Below are 16,627 nucleotides of genomic sequence, written 5' to 3'. Positions count from 1 at the left end.
ACAATGAAGCTGACTATGCACACCTGTTTTGTTAACGTAGCCATTATATTTTCCTTAGTCCCCCCTTTTATTTTGCATGTTCCCCTAAACTGTCATCCAATAAATTAGAAAAATTGTTTTATTAAAAGTAGTGATTATGTAAAGTTTATCCTCTTATTGATTACAGATTTTCTACAGTTTACTTGGAAATCCACTGTAAAGCCCAACAGATACCAACTCTTTATGCTAGACTAACAAAAGCATCTGTTCCGTTGTCATCTGGTGACCAAGGCAATATATATCAGAGGAAAAATACAAGAAAAATAATTGAAAAGTACCAGGGGGTCCATTTTTCAGGGGAAAAAAAAAAACAACAAAACCCCAACACTTCAAACTCTATAATGGAATACCATGGAAGAAGAAATAAAGAGTTATAAAATCCCAAACCAAAAAATCTTTGATAGTCATGTAAAAAGCTAAATATTTTGTCTAGACTGCTAGTGCTACAACACTATGTTCAGATTCTTGGGACACACAAATATTACTCTCTTAACTTTTGAAAGACTGATAACTTTCTAAATTTGGTAGCTAAGACAGAGCATAATAAAACATTATAAACTTCAGGTGTGGATTTCAAAACCTTTTGGTAGGCAGGTTGACCAACTGCTCTATAAATACCTTTATTTATGCTCTATAAATACCTTTATTTATGCTCTATAAATACCTTGAGTTTCACACTGTCTTTGGCTATATTCAGTGGTATAACAGTAACAGCTAAACCACAATGCTGGAATATTAAACTAGCCCCTTCCTTTAACTGCAAGAAAAAAAGAATTCTGACACCCACCCACCCACCTTCCTTATTTTTTTTAAATCTATAAGACAGTAAGAGAAAACTATTCCAAACAAAGCCATCACCAACAGCTCCAACTCCATAAATATCAGCAATCCTGGATGCTATTGCAGGCCCCTCCTGTGAGACCCAACTCCAAGCCAATACTCATTCGTTTCACATTGCTCAAGCACAAATATGAATTACTGGGGTTTGCAACTAACTGTATCACACAGGAGTGGGTCACTTAGTGTTCCACAAAGGGACGGAGGGAAGCAGCCACAACCCTATTCTGCCACCTCCCTTTCCCTTTTTAAGATTTCAGAAACAAGCCTCACTACCAAAGGATCCAAAATTTATCCAAATTGAAAATGACTGCTTTGGCCCACTTTGTAAGAAAGAAAAGCTAACCATGTAACAGTGGATACACCAGCTCTTTCTCCACAATTATCTCTTAATGTGTTTTGTCAATGAAAGAAACCATGTTGTTTCCAAATATTTCATTCCAGTACAGCAGTTCAGTACAACAGACACAAGCCATTTTCTCTAACACAACCTGAAGCTGAGAAAGAAGTGTTTTTGAACAGGAGGAACACACACAAACATGCAGAAAAGAAGTAAGACAGAAGGCGAGACCCCTAAAACTTTTCACAGTGCTATGAATCATTGTTTTCAAAGTGTGCAACACTGGTTATAAGGGTGATTCACACTTAGTGATAGTTTGAAGTGCCAATAGTGAACAAATTTAAGCCATATAACAAAATACTAATTTTTGACATTTTAAAGCTCTTAAAAACAGGAGACCCCACATTTATGTATTTAGGATAATTATGTTTTTGCACAGTCTCCTCCTCACTGTCGTAATTTATTAAGGAAGGAAAAATATCGCAGAGGATGGCACTGAGCAAAACTGAAACCTACAAGTATGTTTCCTTTTGATGGCAACTTTTTTTTGGCTTGGGTGCATTCCCTTTAACATTATGCTCTGAAAGCTGCCATGAATACACCACCATAATGGATGAAAAGGTGACCTTGGTGAAACGAAACAAGAAAATTTTGGTCTCTGGTACTAAGACCTATAAATTCATTTCTGTGCTTTAGCTAGGCTATACAAAGTTCATACACATAGAGGAAGGGCATTACTCTCAGATAACAGAAAAAAGAATGAAAGCAAGAACAAAAATTGAAGACTTCAGTGAAAACTTTAGTCTGGACAAACAAGTAGCTCATTTTACCTCCGAAAAGGTTAAGGTCACCAGACTAGCGCTCACAAATTCTTACCACAGCGACAAAAGAATACACCACAAAGCCTGTAGCGCACGTATCACAATTGGCAGCTGGCTTGAAAATGCTCGAGTTCAATTGACGATGAAGAATGAATTACCCTTATGTTTGAACAAAAAAAACCCACCCTAACCTGATCTCACCAGGCCAGAAGCACAACCACATTCCAGGCGCGATGTGTGACAGCACACAGAAAGCAAGTTTCAATTTATTCTGCGCATTTGAGCACACACAAAAGCCTATATGGTTCTCATTAAAATAAAAGATATCTCCAGACTTCTGAAACAGCAGAGTGATTTAGGTTCTTACTCTCATGCAGTTGAAATAACTTTCCCATTTGTTGTGTTCCCTCCTGGATCTAGGATTTAAGTCCCCTATACTATTTTCATACTATAAACAACCACCAGTAGATTAAATATCTTCCCTTATTCCTTCCACTCACTTCCCCGCCCCCCCCCCCCCTCCCCCCAATGGACATTTCTTTGAGAAAGACCAACAAAGCATTCTCTCTGAAAGAAAGAGCACTGCAGATACACACCATTTTCAGCAACGACATTCAGATCTAACTCCACAGAGTTTACTTAGATTAGCTTAACAATGTTCTCAAAAAGGAGCTATAAACCTTTCATGAAGGGTAGCTTTAGTGGTGGAAGAAGTTTAGCAAGTGCATTCATAGGGACCGGTGTCTTTGGGGTGCTCCTTTGGTGGGCCTTGAAGGAGCAGGTGTTTCTGCTGCAGCTTTTCTCCCTGCTTTACATAGTGTCTGACACCTTCGCCTTGCGTGCCAGCCCAGCCAGTGAGCCGAGTTCATCCACCAGACCGTGGCAAAAGTACAATTAAGCACTACGAGACAGAAGGAACAGAGTATCTGACAAAAACAATGTTCAGGATTTTATTTTTCTGCATTCACAAGCTTGCTTTTATCTATATCCGTATGAAAAAGTGATTGCAGTTTAAGTACATGCAAGGCAAATGCAGTGTGTGATGTTTCATCTGGACCTTATGTAGGACCAATTCAGACAAACAGTGAAGAAGGACAAGTGAGGAGAATAGGTATCTATTTAATACTGATTAAGTAGAGACACTGAGGAATTAGAGGAGGGCTATAATTAAGAAGATCTAATGTGACCACTTTATTTTGGTGCTTAGATCCCTACCTATGAAAGGTTTTCCTAGGTGGAACACCACCACACCTCACAGAAGCTGCTGCCTGCGTTTGAGAAAGACTATCAAATACATTTTGAAATACTGTGCAAATGAGTCAGAAGGGGCTGAGAGACAGCAGAAATCTAAGAATACAATGAATTAAACATAACTCGAATGCACACAACAGAAATCAAGGAACAGTCCATTTGCACCAGCTATAGGTGTTTATGGAAGAAAATTATGTTGGTGTTCGTCATGTTACAGGAAGTGTTCTGGACTGATTCGTAATTAAAAGGGAAGCTTAATGCATATAGCTATTTTACAATTATGTAGTTACAATTTAGGCAAAGTATTGTTTAAATTTAATTAAAAGCTAGTGATTTTATTACTTGCACCTAATATGAATCTTCAAAAAAACCCTATGAAATGAAATGAAAATTTTGCTTTCTCATTCTACTCCCTTCCAGCAAGCTTAATTCAAATGCTGTTACTAGGTTTTTGCTGACGTATCATCTAAAGGCAGGACAGAAAGGACTGAAAAAAAGTGTTTGGCAAGAAGGATAATTAGCCCTAGTTAAGTCAGAAGCTACCAAGAATTACACTCCTAAATATTAAAGAGAACATTAACTTTGTAACAAATTTCAGCAGGAAGTATTTTAGTGTTTGCAGCCTGCAACAAAATAAGAACAAAACATGCTATAATAATATCAGTTCTCACTGGAACTGCTTTAATAGGTGCTTTATGTTTGTTTCTCTAACAGAAGGATAAATAACTTAAATCTACAATAACACGTGATTTTTAAGACTCTGAAGAAAAAAATACGTAAATGACAGTGAAAGGAAATGCTTAGCTAGAATTTGTCTCACCACTTAAACCATCCATTTTTTATTAGCAGAGCCGACAGCAGTGCCAGTGGCCACATCACCTCTCATTAACTCCAGAAAATTATTTTGCAAAGTAAGAATGCCCTTACAAGTGACAAAGATGCATTAAGTCTCTCCTGAGGAGTTATATATGAGCTATATATTCCAGTGATACTATAGAATATATATATTCTAAACGAGAGTCCACCAAAGCCAAAGGCATGCCTTGCAGCAAAAAAACCCCCAACCCAACAAACTAAAACCAGAAAACAGTGCAGCAAGCATTAACTAGCAAACAAACTACCTTGGAAGATATAAGAGAAATATGAAGATACTGTGCTGACCACAGCAACAGTTATTCCACCCTGGAGGCTGAGCCCCTGGCTCTGTCGCCTTTACAGCCTTCACCTTCATGTGGGTTAATACAAAAGGCAAGTTGCATTCCAAAAGGTAGTCTTTTTTTGTCTTCCTTTTTTTTTTTGTTGTTGCTGTTGTTGGTTTGGGGGTTGTTTTTTTTTAAGGAAAGACACGGCATTGCTTTCTCTTCCCCTAGCAAATAGCTCTGAGCTGGAATGCAGAATAAATGTCTCAAAGACTTCTCTGTGCTGGAGGGCTTAGCAGAAACTCAGCAGTCTCAATATAAACCAGATGTGTCACAACAAGTTTTGGGTGGAGAAATGTGTTCGCTTAGGGTATGAGCGCGCTCAGGAGGGACTGCCTCTTACAATGCAGACACAGTAACAATTAAGGAAGGTGGGAGTAGGCTCAGCAAAAACTTGCCAACAGAAGGACTGATGCTGACTTTCTTTAAAGCACCACCATCATTCATTCTTCTGTACTTCAGCTGGGCCCCAATGAGATATGCACACCATTTAGTTTGCATTAAATACATACACTTTTAGAACAGTGCAGAGCCAAGAGCCCCAGAGACCTTGAAGCTGTTCCATGAGGGCAAGCATGATAGAGCAAGTGATGATTTTGCTAGGAAAATCTGGAGTATCCTCAGGTGGACTATGATCTTAAAGCTGTTGTGGCCTCCCCAAAAGTAGAACACAGAAGCCAGATTTAATCCTGAGTACATGCATCTCACTAGCTACACATAATTCAGAATTATTCTCTTATGATGCAGATGTGCAAGGCACTTAAAGAATATATGCCTGCCCCAAGCAATCCAAGAATCTCATCTAGACGTAATTAGGAGCAGGCAAGTACTTAGGGAAATTAGTCATTAGTTTGCAAATTCAGACTCTGGTCTCTCAGCTACAAACCTCCCTTTGGTTTAGTTAACTTTTTTTTTCTGCCTTTTGTGGTGAAAAAGCATAGGGATAATGCTGTACAGTAACAACTAGTTTTGTTAGGTGATGTAGAAGGAAGAAAATGGGAAAAAACTATTTCTGAAATGAAACAGAAGCAAACTAAGGAAAAGCAGAATAGCAGGAGCCCTCAAAACCAAAAAAGCTGGAAATCCAGGGTGTAGATAGATGTTAGGAAAGAGGGAGGAATGGAGCAGGGAGAAAGAAACAAATTTTTCTCCTGCCCCCACCCACCAGTTTTGAATTTCAAAATAATATCCAAATGAGCTCCCTTCCAGACAGTGTAATAAACACATGGACCCACCTGTAGTAAGCAATCTCTCCTTCCAAAAATTCTTTGCACACATTTCAGGCCCAAAATATGGAGAACAGACAATTAGCACACCAGAACCTCTGAAGGCAAGCATATTCAAAAGCCCGCTGTTATACGATGTGAATACACAACTATAATAATGCCAATCAAGATGCTAAGTGGAAACCACTGCTCTGCTGATCTGCAGACCAAACTCGACCTTCTTGTCTCAGATGCGTCTATCAGTTCAGCATTACTGCATCTTCCTACTTCTTTTTTGCATATGTGGAAGATTGTAAAAATGCTAGAGGGGTGCCAGACATTTCTAGGAGAGACCTGTGGTTTCCCATGAAGACCTGAGCCCACCTATGGAGTTCCTATGTGCTGCAGTAATGGCAGATGTAGCGTCAGCTTGAGCAATGCTCTGCTGCTGGCTGGGATCCCTTGGCTGACTCAGTCTGCAGCAGGTAATAAAATGTAAAGGAGTCCACATGGTGACAGCTGGAGCTTAAAAAAAGGCAGGTATAGCTGTGCTGGGTAATGGGTAGGCAAGTGGCAAACAGTGAGGAGCGCATGCCTGCCAGGAGAAACTCAAGTGCATGTAACATTCCTCATGTATTACATCACCAAGGAGCTGAGACCAGCCCAGTGCGATCCAGGCTGGAAAGGGGCCCGGGGAACAGCTAAGTGGATATGGTGGACAGAGGAGAAATTACAGGTCTGAAAACAGCAGCCAAGGAGCTCGTGTCAGGGCACTGACAGTGGTGCTGCCGCTCTCCAGGCTGTAGGTTTTGGGCATCAGTTGAGCAGTAACTGACGTGCCCCACCAACACCAGACCCAGAACGGTATGTATACTTTGACTCCAAGTCAGGCTTCAAGCTAACTTCATCCTTTTTTGTGTCAAGCAAGCTATTTATTTGGAAGGATGATGTGGAGGGAAAACGGAGACAGACACTGAAGTGTTTGGCACTGTCAAGTGCACGAGGATATTTCATGCATTTCTTAAGGGGCACGCTCACTCCCTGGCATGCATGCCGGGCAGCCCACAGCGCTCACTCAGCAAAGACTGATTTTTAGTCCTTATGGCTTCAATTTACTTGAAAAAACTGATCCCGACGCACAGTGAAGGATCAGTGAACAAAAGCGCTCTCAGAGCACGCAGGCCAAGCAAGCAGAAGCACACCAAGCACTTTTGGAAAGGTTGCAGCATTAAGAGCTGTAAAAGGTCGTCCCCCCCAGCAGGTCAGGCACCACAGCTGGGACACGTGCACTCCCTCCCCGTGCTGGGGGCATGTTGCCGAAGGGAGTGCGGTGAGGGTCCTGGGGGCTCCCAAGAATCAGGAGTCACTAATGCAACCCAAACAGGAGGGAGAGCTGGGGTGAGTGAAAATGCCAGACAAGTCACCTCTCTGCCCCTGTTCTCCCACAGTCACATGTTTTGAGCAGCTCAGAAGTCATTTATGGATGACTTGGCTGTTCAGACAGATACATTGTAGGTTCCCTGTCGGCGGCCCAAGAAGATTGTCTGCTGTTATTCCTGTCTGCAGGCAGATGATGATGACATTGTTCAGGAGACCCACTTCTGAGGTCAACTCTGGGAAATGTATTCCTAAAGGATCGGTTTATCTAGGCAAAAGACACTCTTAGCTGCTGGCTATTTGGGAGGATAACAAACTTCCAAACTAAGTTACAAGTGCACATATTCAAAATTTGTTATCAACAAGGCTTGAAGTAAAACTAAAGCTCAAACAACATGAATAATGAATGAAAATGACTTGTACTCCTACACTCAGCAGGGCCCAGGGCTTTGACTGAAACTCCCTTGCTTCCCAATACTGTCTTGCTCTTCCTCCTGCTCTGTATCCCAGTATGGGTTGGAAGGTTTTGCTATGCCAGAGTAAAAAACCTGTCCTGACAGCTTGTGCTGCTGTACAGAGGAGGAGGTGGGACTATTTTGCAGAGTTTGGAAAGATGAGTGCCAAGGGACTGCATTAAAGAAATACTGCAGCAAGCCTAAAGAAATACTAGCAATTATAGGATCTTGATGCTGGAAACCTGAAACGCGCATATACACATGGACAGATAGACACATGGACACACTCTCCAAAAAGCCCATTCTAAAATGTCCATCTTTATGATTTGAACCCCTCCAGCCGGGGAGTCTGAAAGACCAATAAAGAGAAAAAACAAACAAGTGACACAGATGTCAAGAATGCCCATCTGAACATCCTAGAGAGTTACAGTTTTCCAGCCGATTTGAACTATTTTGGGAATTCGGTGTCTGATGGCAACATTTTGAATGTAGCTTAAAGTCTAAACACAGCTCGAACTGCGTAGACTACTACAGCAGACTGTAACCACCAGAAGCTCAGGACAATAAATTTGTGCTAAAAGCAACAACTATAAATCATGTGCACTAGTTTTTTTTGCTAAGGGGATTTATTTGCTTATGTACTATCCTGTTCTGAACAGGAGTAAAACATGCATGAAAAAAAGATTATGAGCAAAAGAAGAGTGAAATAGGAAGCTGAAGAACAGGTAAAACAGGATCCAAACAGTTTCACTTCATTACAAAGGAATTCAGCCCATGGCTGGAGGATAAATGCATGCAGCATAGTTCTTTTACAAAGCAAAAAAAAACCACCCAAACCTGTCTTACTTAAGGAATTAACTTGTTGACTTTTCACTCAGCCACAGGGGGACTCGACATTTTCTGTCTGACGAATGAGTTTGTTCAGGGTGTTTGGAAAAATGGCAGATTCACATATTTTCGCCTCTGCTCAAAGGAAATTATTATTATTGCAGACATTCAGACAGACTTTCGAAAGTCCCTGCATTTTTGTTAAATTTTCCTAATACATTTGGGTGGCAGGGGAGCAGAGGGAAGGAGGCCAGGGGAAGGGTTTGCTCCATAATACCACATAAGGCTACACAGAACTTTAAAAAAAATAATAAATTAAACTGTCATGACAGAAGAACCAATTCCTTTCCGCTATCACTATGGATCAAAGAGCTCCAAAATTCTGCTCTGAATTGTAAAATAATCAAAATGCAGTGCTGCTACCGGTCTGCCATTCAGAATTCCAATGCAACACACATGAGAAAATCCAGCCTACCTAAATGCATTTTGAGGTGACTATTTTGGAGCTCTAAGAGCATCAGCCACAGAAAAAGCATCGCATGTGCTCGGTTCCTGCAGCTTCGGGCTTTCTGCACTGCTGCAGCTGCCACTTGCTCTGCTCTGTTGCTCTCATTCCTTGGGGTGAGCCTGCTCATGTGAGTGTAAGCTCTCAGTGGGGTGAATAAAAACTGCACAAACTCATGCCCCAGCCTGCCACACTGAGAGGGCAGTTCTGAGATGGCCAGATGCTCTTCTCAAGTCAATTTAATCCCTAAAGATCTCCAAAACTACATCAGAGAAATATTGTGTAGCTGGTTGAAGTAACGATTATCCCCCTCCATCCTGACTATACCACAACATTTCAAAGCTTTGCCTGGAAGACCTTTTGCTAACCCAAGCGTTTTTTAAACAGGAAATGATGAGCTTTCCCAGTGCGAGTTTTCATCCCCAGAATGAATCAAAACAATCGAGTTTCTGACCAAGTGGAATCTGAACATTTATTGCTCGAGTTGAAAAGGGAGGCAGATTTATTTTTTAACATCTGCAGTGACCACAGCAAACTTCCAAAAACACCCACCCCACCCCCCAGCAAGAAACCCTGGTTTTAAAAAATGTCATTTCCATCTTGTGTTTTGTGTAAGTGATAAACAATATTACTCAAGCTCTTAAAAGATCAAGTGAGAGGGTTCTCAAAAGAAGCTCTTTTTGTGCTTATTACTTGCCACAGTATTTTTAAGGGGAGAAAAGCCAAAAATGAGAACAAGGAACTTCCAAATGAAGCTGCATCAGAAAGAAATCAGGAAAACTGTCAGAAAAGACATAACAAACACAAATATCTTCCAAAATAGGAGTGTCTACAAAACCACCGCAGTCAAGTTATTCAAGTCCAAATTATGCATCCCAAACACCAGTGCCTGCTACTGTTGGGCAAGAAATTAGAAAAATGCATTTTAAAGCACCTTCTCTCTGTTTTTCTCATCCTTGTCTCTCCTACTCTCTAACCAAGTGAAAAAAGCATTAAATTATCTAGCTCCAAATCAACCCATCCATGCAATTACTTCACATTCCTCTGCAAAGTTTTATTGCCTAGCAGGTGTAAAAAATAAAAGCTTTACTTAGAAAGTGTGGAAGTTAGCAAAAGCCTATTTTACAGACTGAGACAAAATGGTATTGTTCAAATGCACAAAGATTCCATCAGTGATCGAAGTCTCTCAGTATTGTTGAAAGGGAATAAATCAAACTCACAAAGTTATTCTGTGAGCAGAAATGTTTTAACCTTAATTAGATATAGAACAATGAGGACTTCCCATGAAATAAGGCTCCTTTTCTATCTATTGTGCACAATACAAACAAAACTCTTGCAGATTACATTAGGCCATCAGTAAATACAATTTGCAAATGAAGAAAAGCTTGCCATGGTGAGAGACACCTATGGACCTGAAAAGTACGTGATATGTAGCATCCTTCAGCCCTTTCCTTTTCTAAATAAAAAGTATTTATTATCACAGTGCTAAATCAGATGTGACCAGACAGTTGAATTGAGAAGGTAGTGTGCTACCAAGGATGTGACCAAGAGTGACTTCCCTCAGCATATTGGTGTCCTCCAGTAAGGAGGACAAGACTAACCCCTCCCCACCCCCCCACCCCAGAGAAACTTTGCATGCTGTAGGCGCAGCCAGGCACTGAGACAAGTAGCAGCTCCACAGAGGCAAGGTCACAAGTTGATTCAAGAGGTGGAATGAGGAAATGCAGGGTGCAGCCAGAGGTTTTGTGATTTCATAGGTGGCTGAGATTTCCCACCGGATTGCAGCCTCTTCTTGCATTGAGGAGAAGACATGGATCCCCCACCCATTATTGCACAGCTGCTCTGATAAGAGGGTAGTTCTTTACCCCACGTTCTTTATTCTCTATGCTGCTCCTGCAGGAAATTTGTTTAACTGTGGATTTGTAGAAACAGAATATACTGCTTTTACAGATCCCCCTTTACAGAGAAGGGGAAAAAAAACGCAGCAAACCTTAAAAAACCCACACAACAACAATACACTCAATGTCATTTTAAGATACAAGACATATAAGATCTAACATATATAAGAGAATCATCTATCAGGAGACATTCCTGATTCACTCTACCTTTCCAAAAAAACAAAAGCAACTCTTTTGTCCTCAAGCAGAACCAGCCCCCTGTGAGATGCAGACACTGCAGTACATAGCCTTTTCCTCTTAAAAACTGTCTGGGAAACAAGTTTTCAGTAGCTACAGAAGCTCTCAACAAAAATGCAGATCAGTTTGTGTTCTGGAGTCAGTGAATGTTTAATTTAATTTGAAATCTGATCATAAACCCATTGACCATTTAAACATTTTAATGGAGCTGACAAGTAGAACATATGCTTTCAGCTAAAGAACTCCAACGCAGAACCTTTCTGCCGAGAAAGTCTTGGTTTTCACACAGAAAAGCTAATACCTACAAAGAAGAGAAGACTGGGAAGAAAGTAAAACCATTTAAGATGAATGACCGCAGTGTTTCATGCATCTTAAAGTAATGAAAATTTAATGCTTATTTAAAAAGAGATTGTCCAATTGACCAAAATGAGATGCAGTTCATTTTAAATACCATGGTATATTTTGCTTCTCAATCTATAGCTGAAATGTATCCTACGTTCTCTGCTACTATGTGATATATATGTGATACTATGTGATTAGATAGTTGGTATGGTTTCGTCTACCAGAGGTTCCCATCCACCACACCCTTTGAGAAACTGGTAGCCAGAACTGGTTATGAGAGGATAGGGGAATGGGGATCCTGTTGCTAAGGGATAGGGAAAATACTGATAAGGTGTTTGCCTACTGGCTTTACGTCTAACAGGTGACAAAATTACTCTTGGAGCTGCAGTTCTTGTGTGCTCACCAGGAGAAGGGGCAAAAGCCACAGCAGCATGGCACAAGTGCACCAAACAAGGTGAGGAGAATGCAGCTGGTTGTGCACTTTTCCAGTGGAAAATGTAGAAATGTGGAGGAATTCTTGCTAACTACAAAATAAGGAGGCGAACAGATAGAGGAATGTGAAGGCCACCCTCGCAACAGGGTGCTCCAGTGGAGACAGAGGTTTCAAAGACATCCAACAAGTGAAAGCAGTATATAAAACTACAAAGAAACTTGACATATGGTACAGTATATGGTTACCACATACCCATGTATCATGTCAGCTGTGGAGATGCCTAGCGATCTGAATTAGAAATTTGGGCAGGTAGTGTGTGTTTTATGCCGATGTGAACTGCCCTCCCTTCCTTCCTGCCCCATGAGGTCCTTCATCCCAGAAACCAGCGAGTCCTGACCTCAGTCATACCCAAGGCTGGCCGTGGTCCTGGACAACCTACTGTGTCTGACCATTTAATGATCTACAGCATCATTAAAGCAGTAGCCTGTTCAGCACAATTCAGGAGAGCAGCATTGCCTCATATGAAAAAATATGCTGGTAAGGCATTTTACATTGTTCAGGATTAAACATTAAAGGTACTTAAACTGACTTGGAGTATACCCATTTCAACATTAGCGATCAATAATACTATGTCGACTGAGAAAGTATGGTCACAATCCAGCAAAGGCAGCTGCCAAACAGGGGATTGATTAACGATTGCAAGGCCCTTCCCGGGTGACTCGAGAGCACCGAGTGGCTGTGCACTTCACCCGGCGTCTGAAGAGGCACCGAGAAGCAGGGCTGGTACTGCCGTTTTGACCCAGTACCTCCACATTCTCATTCTGGAACCAACCTGCACCTGTATGAGTTGTATTTTTCCTGCTACAGGAAAACAAAAGAGAGAGTCTCTGTCTGGAGCACTGTGACATCGTCCCTCTGAAAGGAATGGGGACTGTGGCCCTGGTTTATAACAACATGCTATCTGGCAGGATATGTCACTTGAAAGAAAAGAGCATAAAGATAGAAAATAGGCAGAAGAGGGGTGCAGGATGATCTAGAAGAAAAGGTATTTTAATAGTACAATGACGAGGAGCATATGAACATAAACTAAAAAATACCCCACAAACTAATAAATCAGTACATATGGGAATGAAAAAATATATGGAAAGACACTTTAAGTCAGAAAGGACAAACTTAACTTGCTTAATTACATTAATGCCTACATTTTCTCCCCCCTTTCCTTCCCAGTCAGACCTGCTATGCTATATCTACTTTAGATGGAAATGGAACAAAATTATCTATTTAGAGTATTGTCTACTTACTAGTTTATATCCAGCTTCCGTGAAATATGAGGGATCTAGCTAAGAAACTCAGGGCAAGGGAAGAGGATAGGAGACATGTGGCTTGGCATTCTCCATAATTCGCTCCACCCTTCTGGCAGCCTCTCGCCCCTACTCACTCCCTGCCCCCCACCATATATTTCATTGGAAACGGTCCTTCTAAAGCGCTAGCTGGCATCTAAAATCTAACTATTACACATCACTCCAAGTAAGTGAGGCTCATTTCTCCTGCAGGCAAAAGATTTCCCATTTTTCCCTGGCATACCATACACCAACAGAAAGGCAGCAGAGAGAATGCTTTTGCTTGTTTTCTACCTATAAACTTTCACGGACAGACTGCTCCACAGATGATGTGCCTGGAGTTAACAAATAAGCTTTTGGTCGCAATTGGCAATGGTAGCTCTAACCTGGATAAAACAATTCACAACTCTTCGGCGTAATCTAATATAATGTCCCGAAGTGATATAATGAGGATTGTAGACATAAAATTATTTAAGTGAAATGTTTACACTTGACTAACTTATATCCCTGGATGGCTACATTTTTTCCTTGCTGTGTGTAAAATTAAAAATTCCTACCTTGATGGAGAAAGCATACTTTGAAAAAAGCTGTTCATCTAGGCAAGAACATTATAACATATAATCTTACCATATTTTGATATTACATCCTCATAAAGAACTTCTAAATATTTCTGGACTCTCACCTAGTACAATAGACTCCTCTAATTCCACAGAGGTGAATCTGGAAGATCAATAAGGTTTATGCTGCTTATTTTAATGAATGCCCATAAATAACGAAGGCAGCTTATCTGTATATGCTCTGGAGGGACTGTCATCCATCAAGCCAATAATACCTGGTCAAGCAACTTTCAGTCGTTAAGTTAGATTCTCTTTAGAGAGGATTCATCAGCTTTTGTATCTCCTGTCCTGTATGAAACATGGCATCTCCTCTGCCGATCAGCCAAGGAGTTGGAAGGGAAATATTCTCTGAACCATTCAGTATTTTTGTTAGTAGAGCAGTGGGGAGGGGAATTATGGTTTTGCATAGGCAAAAAACTAGCCAGAAATCCCCTGGTAGCACCAAGATGCGAGGCAGCTGTGAAAAACAGAGATTGATACTGAGAGCTTACAGTTAGTGAGTTTTAGGGAAAAAGCCCCTTGTTCCCCAAAGGCATTAATAAGAGACTAAAATGGAATAAGTAATGCATTGAGATGCTGCATAAAATCATAATATTTCTGAAAAGCAGAAAGGTGTCTTCCCTCAAGAGGTACTTTAATAAAGATATTGTACATTTCATTTCAGAAATATGCAAAATGCAGGCACTGTTAAAATACATAATTGACTATCAAGATTAGTTTACTAGCCTTGGACAAAATGTTAATTTCTTGTCCTTCACTTTCCAAAATCTTTACTTTTCCAATTGCCCAATTAAGGAAAAAAAAACCCAACCCAATAAAACCCAATAAATACACCCCTCCCCATTTCATTTCTCAGTCTTGCAAACTGTCCATTGAAGAAGCAATTTACAGCTTTCTTCCCCGATTACTCACTTAAGAGTCAGAAGTTTAATTGCAGGGTAATCTTCACTTAGAATGAACCTGCTCACAGGCTGCACGTACTAGAAGAGACTGACAGGTATTTTGATGTATTTCTTTAAAAATCATAAGAATTAGTTTAAACCCACCAGTTTTTTTTATTAGTGTTTATAAAGTTAAATGACAGCACTTATGTTTTAACAATATGTAATAAAGAGAACATAATTTTCCAATGACTGCTCTAAATTAGCAAGTGCTGAACACTAAATGCATAAATATTTTATTCCAAAACACTTAAAGAGTGCCTGTAGTTTACAGCTCAAGAAAGCTGCACACTTATAGTTGACCTGTGATGATAAAACCTCAGTATGTTAATGTTGATATATATTTAATACTACTTCTCCTTGCAGAAATATGATAACATTTTGTAACACACACAAAAGAAAAAAAGTTCCATCTTAATCATACACCTATTATTATGAGGCTGGCTTTGAAGTCCACCATTACACATTTCTCTTTCACGTACTGTTACAGATAATCCGTTCTTACTTTTTATATCTTAATTTATAAATTGCAGTGGGTTTCTATCAGTCCTTGGAAGACAAACTGTAACTTAGAATTAGGGCGCATAAAAGCAGGGTTAGGCCACTGAACTGCAGCATGCTATTTTAGAGTATTCTGTTTCCCCAGTAAAGCAAACCTGACTATAAAAAAGTGCTAACTTTCATGCTATGCATTCAGTTTGAGTTGAACATGAATTCAGATTACTGATCTAAATCCAAATCCACTTGGAACAACCGTTCTGCTTTCCTGGTTTCCACTAATGTGTTGCAAATTCCCAGCTCCAGGAGTAATGGGATCACAGGAGCGTCAAGCATTTCTCCTACCTTCTGAAAGTCTCCTCCTTTTCTACTGGAGGAACTTATGTGGTTTTCAGAAGAGGTGGTAGATGATCCTCAAAGGCGCCAAAACAGAAATAAAGTTACACTAATTCAGGGTAGTTTCTTTCCAGGAGGGTGGCCCTGAATTATTACTTAGCGCTCAGTCTTATGAATGCTTACCGGAGTCCCAGATCTTTTCCCTCTCACATGGTGACAGTCTCATTACCAAAATGCCAAAAGATGCCCCTCTTTCCTGTATAGGAGTGTATATTCAAAGGTGCCCTTTCTGTTTCGAGCATTTTTGAGTACTCCTTTTTACCATGAGCATCTGGACTCTTCCTGCATAAATTTTAGCCATTTAATAGAAGATATAAAAATATATAAACACTTGCATACATCTAAGGACTGCTCATAATGCTTTTACACATGAGTTTTTTTTCATATCCAAAAAAGTGTTTTAAAGCATGATGTTTAATCTCTAATGTGGAGGGGCAGGGAGACAGAAGGAACCTCATTTCATGGCATAAGATTTAACCCCAGCATGCAGTTAAAAACATACAGAAGATGATAATTTATCTGAACACTTGCCTCCATTCCGAGGCTGTCTTCCAAAGCATCATTTCATTAATAGCTTATTCTGGAAAAAAATCACTGTTAAGTCTTAAAATAAAGCTGCAGGTTTTTTTGACATTAGCTTGCTCAGCTAACGAGCTAACATTCTCTTTCAATTAGTTCTCTAATTTGCCCAGGCAGTTAGCAGATATACACATCTTCATATTACCTGAGACGCCTTTCAAATTATTCCTGTGTATTTACACTATTTAAGCCCTTGCAAGCCAGTGACCTGAAGGTGTTTTCAACCACTTGTTGCCTTTTCATCTAGTTTAAATATAACCAGCTTTAAAAAAAAATACCCAACATACCCAACCTCCCACTTTAATAGATGCAGTTCTGAAGCTATCAAGGGCCATGATGAATTGTTATCAACAACAGGCTGATCTCTTCATATAAAAAAACCAACGTAAGGTTGCTTTTACATCCATTACAGATGTGGCTACCGAACTGCAAAGAGAAAGGGACTGAGGTACAAGGAGAGCAAATATGACGTGAGAGCAGCAAACCCCT

The 16,627-nt window shown here is 40.2% G+C and overlaps 1 protein-coding gene across 3 annotated transcripts in view; it reads right to left on the bottom strand.

Moving 5' to 3' along the window:
- PLXNB2 (plexin B2) overlaps window positions 1-16,627 on the bottom strand; it is a 267,982-nt gene that overhangs the window by 149,574 nt on the left and 101,781 nt on the right. The window lies entirely within an intron of this gene.

The sequence above is a fragment of the Falco cherrug genome, chromosome 5 (assembly GCF_023634085.1).
Source record: "Falco cherrug isolate bFalChe1 chromosome 5, bFalChe1.pri, whole genome shotgun sequence".
Lineage (NCBI taxonomy): Eukaryota > Metazoa > Chordata > Aves > Falconiformes > Falconidae > Falco > Falco cherrug.
Note: the sequence above shows the minus strand (reverse complement) of the source record. Positions and strands in the feature narration are given on the sequence as shown.